The sequence below is a fragment of the Theropithecus gelada genome, chromosome 8 (assembly GCF_003255815.1).
Source record: "Theropithecus gelada isolate Dixy chromosome 8, Tgel_1.0, whole genome shotgun sequence".
Taxonomy (NCBI): domain Eukaryota; kingdom Metazoa; phylum Chordata; class Mammalia; order Primates; family Cercopithecidae; genus Theropithecus; species Theropithecus gelada.
The window spans coordinates 102973064-102981894 of record NC_037676.1 but is presented as its reverse complement, the minus strand read 5'-3'; positions in this window follow the sequence as shown (position 1 = coordinate 102981894).

The window sequence follows — 8831 nt, the reverse complement described above, 5'->3', positions numbered from 1 at the left end:
AGAGGCAACGTTTTTCTGCATCTAGCTGATCACCCTCTATGCCACCAGACGTCATGCTTGTGATGTCACTTCTTTTCTGGAGTAGGCACCAGCAACTGATCTCCCACTGTGGAGAATGAAGATCTGCCTCCTCGTTTTGCAGATCAGAAAGCGGATATGGTTAGAGCTGGGTGATTTGTCCAAGGTCATACTGAAGCAGATAATGGAATAAGGCCAGACACCCTGCACTTTTTTAAAGCTCCTTAGTATTTTTTTCACACTCAAGTTTGAAAGCTACTCCTAAGGCAGAGAGAGAGAGAAAGCTTTGGAGGCAAAACTGCAGGATTTAAATCTCAGCTCTGATGCTTTCTGGCTATGTTATCTTGAGCAAAACTTTTCTAAGTCTCAGTTTCTCCTTTTTTATTTTGTTTTTTTGAGACAGGGTCTCACTCTGTCACCCAGACTGGAGTGTAGTGGCGCGATCTCAGCTCACTGCAACCTCCTCTGCCTCCCAGTTTCAAGTGATTCTCGTGCCTCAGCCTCCCAAGTAATGGGGACTACAGGCATGTGCCACCACACCCAGCTAATTTTTGTATTTTTAGTAAAAATGGGGTACACCATGTTGGCCAGGCTCCTCTTCAGCTCCTGGCCTTAAGTGATCCACCCACCTAGACCTCCCAAAGTGCTGGGATTACAGGTGGTAGCCACCGCACCTGGCCTCTGCTTCTTTAAATTGGGCACATTTTAAAGGACTTATAGAAATAAAGTGGGATGACATGGTTAAATGTTGTACAAGGATGAGTGATGATTGGGAGTTCCAGCTACAGAAACTTGGGCATGTTACTTCACTTCTCAGAGCCTGATTTTTCTCTTTAGTACCGTTGAGCAGATAATACCAACCTCATGGTGTTGTTTGTAAGATTATATGAGGTAGGATTTGTAAAGCAAAACTGAATCCTTGGTGTGGCCTGTGGGAGCCCTTGCACTCAGCAACCCCCCATGCCTCCTGCACTTTCCCTCCAGGTCACTGTGTCTCCAAGAGAACTTGAAGCTTTCCTTCCTCCCTCCCCCCCCCCCCCCCCCCCCCCCCCCCCCCCCCCCTCTTTTCCTTTTTTTTTTTTCTNTCTTTCTTTCTTTCTTTCTTTCTTTCTTTCTTTCTTTCTTTCTTTCTTTCTTTCTTCTTTCTTTCTTTCTTTCTTTCTTTCTTTCTTTCTTTCTTTCTTTCTTTCTTTCTTTCTTATGGAGTTTTGCTATTATAGCCCAGGCTGGAGTGCACTGGTGCCATCTTGGCTAACTAACCTCTGCCTCCTGGGTTCAAGTGATTCTCCTGTCTCAGCCTCCCAAGTAGCTCAGACTATAGGCGCCTGCCACCACACCCAGCTAATTTTTTATTTTTAGTAGAGACGGGTTTTCACCAGGTTGGCCAGGCTGGTCTCAAACTCCTGGCCTCAGGTGATCCGCCTGCCTCGGCCTCCCAAAGTGCTGGGATTGCAGGTGTGAACCACTGCGCCCGGCCTGAAGCTTTCTTACATTTGCTGTTTTTTTCTGACTAAACTCCCTTTGTTACTGAACAAAAGGGATTCGGTCTAGGTCCTGTTGCTCGCTGCACAGAAAACCAATCAGTGGGACAGCAGTATTGCCAGAAAATAAGGCTTTATTATATTACAGGTAGCATCAGCCAAAGAGATAGGAGCTAAGCCTCAAATACATCCCGCATTTCCAGTTAAAGCCAGGCAAGGAAGTGGCATTGGCCAGCAGGCAGCAGGTAGTTGAATGAGGGTTCTAGAGTCTCACTGTAACCATGTGTAGGAAAACAGGAGTTGGGAGGATGGTAAGGAAGGGGAGTGGGTCAACAGGCAGCAGGTGCATCTCACTGGGTGAATGTTCAAGTTTCTCAAGCTTCAGTTCTATGGGCATTCAGGTTGTCGGAAAATTGGGCTGGTTTCACCTTCACTCTCACCTTCTACGAGACCTCTTCATCTAGCTAATCTCAACTCATGCTTCAGACATTGATTAAATGTCCCTGGTCCAGTAAGCCTTCCTGTGCCCAGACTCAGGGCTGACTTCCCCAGAGCTGCTCCTGCTGTGCACAGTCACTGCTCTGTGCTTGCCCTTCCTAGAGTGGATCACGCTTGGAATCTAATCCACTTGTGTTCTTTCTTGCTGAATGTCTGGCTTCCCCGTAAGACTGTACGAGCACAGAGACATCTACTGTGGGACCCACAGCCCATCCACAGTGCCAGACCCACCGTAGGTATCCACTATATATTCATTCTTTCCTTTCTTGGCTGAATACCAGGCCACCTCGCTTGGCCAGCTCACTGCCAGAGCCGCCAGCTCAACCTTGCGCCTACAACTCCCTGACTAGAGATGCAGAAAAGCTGGTTGTCCCCAAGTTCATGTTTACTTAACCGAAATCAAAGTCCAATAGTTGAATAGTAAGACAAGTTCAGCAGGCAGGACATACCCAGGCACATCCTTATTTATAGTGCACCCTGGCATGGCTGAAAATGCCTTTCCTTTATTCTCCAGCCATGGAGCTGTGGTTCTCATTTCTGCTGAAGAAACAAAATCTTCTTTATATGACCTTTTACTCGATAGGGTTTCCAGAGGGCCCCACTCTGACTGCTTCAGAGCTGGGGGACATCACCGTCTTAATTCACATGGTATCCTCGCAACTGAGGAAGAGGAGCCAAAAAGAATCAAAAGCAGAAACAAAACAACTCTGAAAAAGCATTCCTCAAAAGCCCTGTGCATTCAAAAAAGCCTTGGTTGGGTAATTTCCAGTTGTACCGTCGAGAAAAGAGCTATCTCTGTCTTTTAACTCTCAAATACAAAGATACTGCTCAGTGGCAATCAAATATTCCTGATTCTTGTTTATTTCTCTTTTCATTTTTATTTTGGATTTGGGGGGTACCTGTGCAGCCAATACACTGCATGATGCTGAGGTCTGGGCTTCTAATGATCCTGCTGCTCAAGTAGCAAACATGGCATCCAACAGGTAGTTTTTCAACCCCCGCTCCTTTTGGAGCCCCAGTGTTTGTTGTTTCCACCTTTGCGTCTATGTGGACCCAGTGTTTACCTCTCATCTACAAGTGAGAGCATGCGGTATTTTGTTTTCCGTTCCTGCATTAATTCGCTTAGGATAATGGCTTCCAGCTACATCCATGTTGCTGCAAAGAGCATTATTTTGTTCTTTTTTTAAATAGCAGAGCATTGATATTTTTTCAAAAGTCAAAAATATGTATTTTTAAATTAGGCCAAGTGTGTTATGATACTCTATTTTTGGGAACAAAAATTTCTAACACTGAGCAAATTCCTACTTCAAAATATTTCCATTCAAGCAACAGCTGAAACAGATATTGTAGAGGGGACTTAAACATCTGGTGGGACAGTTTAGATGAGAAAGGATGGCAGTTACTTATTTTTATTTTATTTTTTTGAGATGGAGTCTCATTCTGTGGCCTAGGCTAGAGTGCAATGGTGCAATCTTGGCTCACTGCAACCTCTGCCTCCTGGGTTCAAGTGATTCTCCTGCCTCAGCCTCCTGAGTAGCTGGGATTACAGGCACCTGCCACCACGCCTGGCTAATTTTTGTATTTTAGTAGAGATGGGGTTTCACCATGTTGGCCAATCTGGTCTTCAACTCCTGACCTCAAGTAATCTGCCTGCCTCCACCTCCCAATATGCTGGGATTACAGGCGTAAGCCACCATGCCCGACCCAGCATGGCAGTTATTAAGAGCTTGGGTGCTGCAAATACATGGTATATAGGGTCCAGCCCTATGGGGCTTGGCGGGTGTTCTCCCTGTGTGCGGGGACAAGAGATTGTAATAAATGACACAAAACAAAGATATAAAGAGAAAGCAGCTGGGCCCGGGGGACCACTACCATCAAGATGTGGAGACCGGTAGTGGCCCCGAACGGCTGGGCTCGCTGATATTTATTGCATACAAGACAAGCGGGCAGGGTAAGGAGGATGAATCTTCTAAGTGCAATCTCTTAGAAGGTGAATACTCTTCTAGGGTGAAGCAAGTCACGTGATTACAGGATAGGGGGCCCTTCCCTTTTAGGTAGCCGAAGCAGAGAGAGAAGGCAGCATAAGTCAGCGTTTTCTTCTCTGCACTTATAAGAAAGATCAAGGACTTTAAGACTTTCACTATTTCTTCTACCGCTATCTACTACGAACTTCAAAGAGGAACCAAGAGTATGGGAGGAACATGAAAGTGGACAAGGAGCGTGATCACTGAAGCACAACATCACAGGGAGGGGTTTAGGCCCCCAGATGACTGCGGGCAGGCCTGGATAATATCCAGCCTCCCACAAGAAGCTGGTGGAGCAGAGTGTTCCCTAACTCCTCCAAGGAAAGGAGGCTCCCTTTCGCGGTCTGCTAAGTAACGAGTGCCTTCCCAGGCACCGGTGTTACCACTTGACCAAGGAGCCCTCAAGTGGCCCTTATGCGGGTGTGACAGAGGGCTCACCTCTTGCCTTCTAGGTCACTTCTCACAATGTCCCTTCAGCACCTGACCCTCTACCCTCCAGTTATTCCTTGGTTATATTAGTAATACAATGAAGAGTAATATTAAAAACTAATGATTAATAATGTTTATACTAATGATTGATAATTGTTCATCATCATCTCTATATCTAATTTGTATTATGACTATTCTTATTCTAACTATTTTCTTTATTATACTGAAACAGTTTGTGCCTTCAGTCCTTTGCCTTGGCACCTAGGTACTCTTTTGCCCACAATGGTACAAGTGCCATCTCTCCCCCTGCCCCTGACAGGTGTTGCTAAGCGACCATAGCAGTTTAGCACGACAGTTGAGAATACCAGCTCTAGAATCACACTGTCTGGGTTCATATCCTGGTTCTGTCATTTAACAGCTGCGTAACCTTGGGCAGTTTTCTCAATCATGCAGTTCTTCAGTTAGCTCATCAATAAAGGGAGGAGCAGAAGAGTACCTACTACATGTCATGAGGTTAAATGATTTAATATGGCCACGCACGGTGGCTCATGCCTGTAATCCTAGCACTCTTGGAGGCCAAGGCAGGTGGATCACTTGAGGCCAGGAGTTCAAGACCGGACAACATGGCAAAACCCTGTCTCTACTAAAAATACAAAAATTAGCTGGACATGGTGGTGCATGTCTGTAATCCCAGCTACTCCGGAGGCTAAGGCACAAGAATTGCTTGAACCTGGAAGGCAGAGGTTGCAGTGAGCCAAGATCATGCCACTGCACTCCAGCCTGGGCAAGAGAGCAAGATTCTGTCTCAAACAAAAACAAAAACAAAACAGGGGCTGGATGCAGTGGCTCACACCTGTAATCCCAGCACTTTGGGAGGCTGAGGCAAGAGGATCTCTAGAGCCCAGGAGTTTGAGACCAGCCTGAGCAAAATAGTTAGACCTTGTTTCTACAAAATTTTAAAAAAATTGGCCGTGTGTGGTGGTGCATATTATAGTCCCAGCTCCTTGGGAGGCCGAGGTGAGAGGATGACATGAGCCCAGGGGGTCGAGGCTGCAGTGAACCATAATCCTGCCTGGGTGACAGAGTGAGACCCTATCTAGATTAAAACAAAACAAAACAAAACAAAAACCCAAAAAACGACATTAGCTATCATTATTTCCCACTAACCTCATTCTTTTTAACACAGGGCCTCAGGTGTTCACTACCTGAATCAGAGTCAACACTCAGTTCTAGCCTTATTGGTTATCCCTGGTTTTGATGGACTTTTTTGATCCTCTTGCATTTATGAGAATTTATGATTCTATAACTTTCTAATCCTCTGAACCTCTCTGGGCCTTAGTGTTTTTCGTCAGTAATATGGAACTTATAATATCTACCTGCTTTTCTGGTAGGTAGGATTGTTGTGAAGATTGAATGTTCATCAAAATGCTCCTAAAAACTGTATGATATGAGGAAAATATAAAGGGGTGATCCATGCTGCATTAGTGCGAGTGTGTGTTTGCCAGGGCTTGGTCTGCCAACAGAACCCGATACTGAGTAGAACCTCTCAAAGCAGCCCTTTTACAAATATTATTCAGATTTATGATTTTAGAGTAAATGCCTTTGTGAGCTCATTCTATGGCTAATCATTGGGGTCTGTGGAGAGGAGGGATTCAGAGCAAGGACACTGGAGTTTGACAGGCCCAGGCCAGGTTGCTAGGAGAGGCCAGGCCAGGCTGCTAGGAGAGGCCAGGCCAGTGTTAGTGGGGAAGGCTGAAGAGAGGAACTTTCTGGGCATCAGGTTTGATCCCTACAGAACCTTCTTCCATTGGGTCAGGGACCCCTGCCACTTTAGTTAGAGCCCAGTGCTGAGTGACATTGCAGGACCTGGTTTGACCTCTTGTGTAAAACACGATTATTTAGTATCACTCTGAAGAGCAGGCATGGGTAAAACATTGTGTTTACAGGAAACAGCATACGTTAGTGGCTAATAACTCAAATGAAGTAAGTTTAAAATAAATAATAAAAATTGCTGCAAAGAGTTTAGGCTTAGAGAGCCTGGATTCAATTTCTTTCTGGCCCTGCCACTTTTAAACGGTGTGACTGAGACAAGCTGACCTCTTTCTGCTTTAGTTTTTTAATCTGAAAATCTACTATTATTATTACAGCTAATACCATTAGCTAATCTGTGGGTAGGTGTGAAGATTGAACAAAGTAGTTTAGGTAAAATGGTTCTCTGAAAGATGGTAAGTGCTCAAAGAAAGGTAAGTAATAATCATAATAACTGATACATAATTTAAGCAAAATCATTTCCACTGTCGTAATTTACTTTCAGCCGAAGAGTGATCTTAATTATATTTTCATTCTTTTTTCCTCCTGTAGTTCCTAAATCATTTTTCTATCTATTGTTAATCCTTCTATTGTCATCTTTTTCATTATATGGGAGAAATGATACAGCAGAGTTGTCAGTAGATCAAAGAGTTTGTCTCATTTTACCTATGAAAGCAGAATAAGGAGAAAAAGGAAAAGGATTATTAAGTGAAAAAAAAAAAAAAGCTCTAAAGCTGTATGTCTTGAAAGACCTCATTTTGAGGGTGGGGGGTAACTTACAAAGCCAGAGTTAAAAAGACTGGAAAGATATAAACTAAAATTGTACCAAATGTTTGCCAAAAGATCCAAACCAAAACACAAATAGTAATTACTCTTTGTCTTGGGGTTGGGGAAGCTTTTTACTCTCTTCTTTTGGTTTATCTATGTTTTCTAAATTTTATACAATGAATGGATATTGCTTTTACAAAAAGAACACTTAAAAAATTGTTCTGATATCTACGGAGTTGCTACCTTTGTTCAGAAAAGCAGGAAACATTCTCATTGCTTGTAACCAATAAAGATAGCCATCTGTAAGCAAGCAAAAATAATTAAAATGCCTCAAACCGAATATCTTAGATATCTGTCTCTGAGACCTGTACATGGGACAGCCTCAGGCATCTCCTGCTGTGCTCCTTGACCCTGAATGAAAAGAACAGTGATGTCCCCCAACGCCTTTTTTTTTTTTTTTTTTTTTTTTTTTTTGAGATGGAGTCTTGCTCTGTCGCCCAGGCTGGAGAGTGGAGAGTCTGGAGTGCAGTGGCGCTATCTTGGCTCCTGCAACCTCTGCCTTCCGGGTTCAAGTGATTCTCCTGCCTCAGCCTCCCGAGTAGGTAGGATTACAGGTGCCCACCACCAGGCCCGGCTAATTTTTATATTTTTAGTAGAGATGGGGTTTCACCATGTTGGTCAGTCTGGTCTTGAACTCCTGACCTCAGGTGATCCACCCACCTCGGCCTCCCAAAGTGCTGGGATTACAGGCATGAGCCACTGTGCCTGGCCAGCCCCCATGCCTTCTTATGTCCCTTACTTAATTCTTGATCCTGCTTTGTAATCCATATGTGAATCCCACATGAATCTAAGTTCTTCTTAAATCAACATATTTCCCGCCTTTACAATGCAGTTGGAAGCAACTGTATTAAAATTTGAATTCCCCCAAGCCTAGCAGCCAGTGGGCACACAGTAGGTCCCACCAGGAGTGATCAAACAGCAGTCATTGGTTCACCCCTAACCGAGACCTTGAGTCATCTCAAAGAAGCTCTTGAAAAGTATGGTGATCCTGGAAACATCTCGTGTGTGCTTACACAAAGTCCACATTGGCCATGCCCCACTGTGGTCCTAGTGTCTCACAGGTCACTGAAGAGCCTGGGCACTTGAGTTTCAAATTCTGGCTGTGGGACTTACCAGCTTTGCAACTTTGGGCAAGATACTTAACCTCTCTGATCTCAGTTTCCTTGTCAGTAAAGTGCATACAGTAGTACCTATTTCATAGGGTTGTTGTGCGGATCAAGTGAAGTAATATTGTAAAGTGCCTGAATAGTGTCTGACACATGGGACGTACCCACTACATGTTTACTATGCTCTTTAATACTGGCTAATGCCTCTGCAGCAGCATTTGAGCATCCACTCTCTGTCGCTCAACAGGTTCCTAGCAGCACAAGAAACAAACTTCCATTCTACGAATGAATGAAAAAGACTTTGAATAAAATCCCAGGCAATGTTTCACAGACTGCAGTTTTGTCCCTGCAAGCTGCTTGGATGAGATTCTAACACAGCTTCCCAGGGAGGCATTTCTCCAACAGTAGCCTCCATCTCCTAGACAGCATGCTGGAGCCAAAATTGCAGCCTTCAGAATCTTCAGAGCTGTGAGGGACTCTGACCATGGTGGGTTTTACTCACTTTCCAGTAGTTTTCACACTTGGGAACCATTAGCATCCCGATGCCCAGGCTATCCTCCAAAAAACAATTAAATCAGGATCCCTGAAGTTGGAACCCAGACATCAGCATTTTTTTTTTTTTTTTTTTTTTTTTTTTT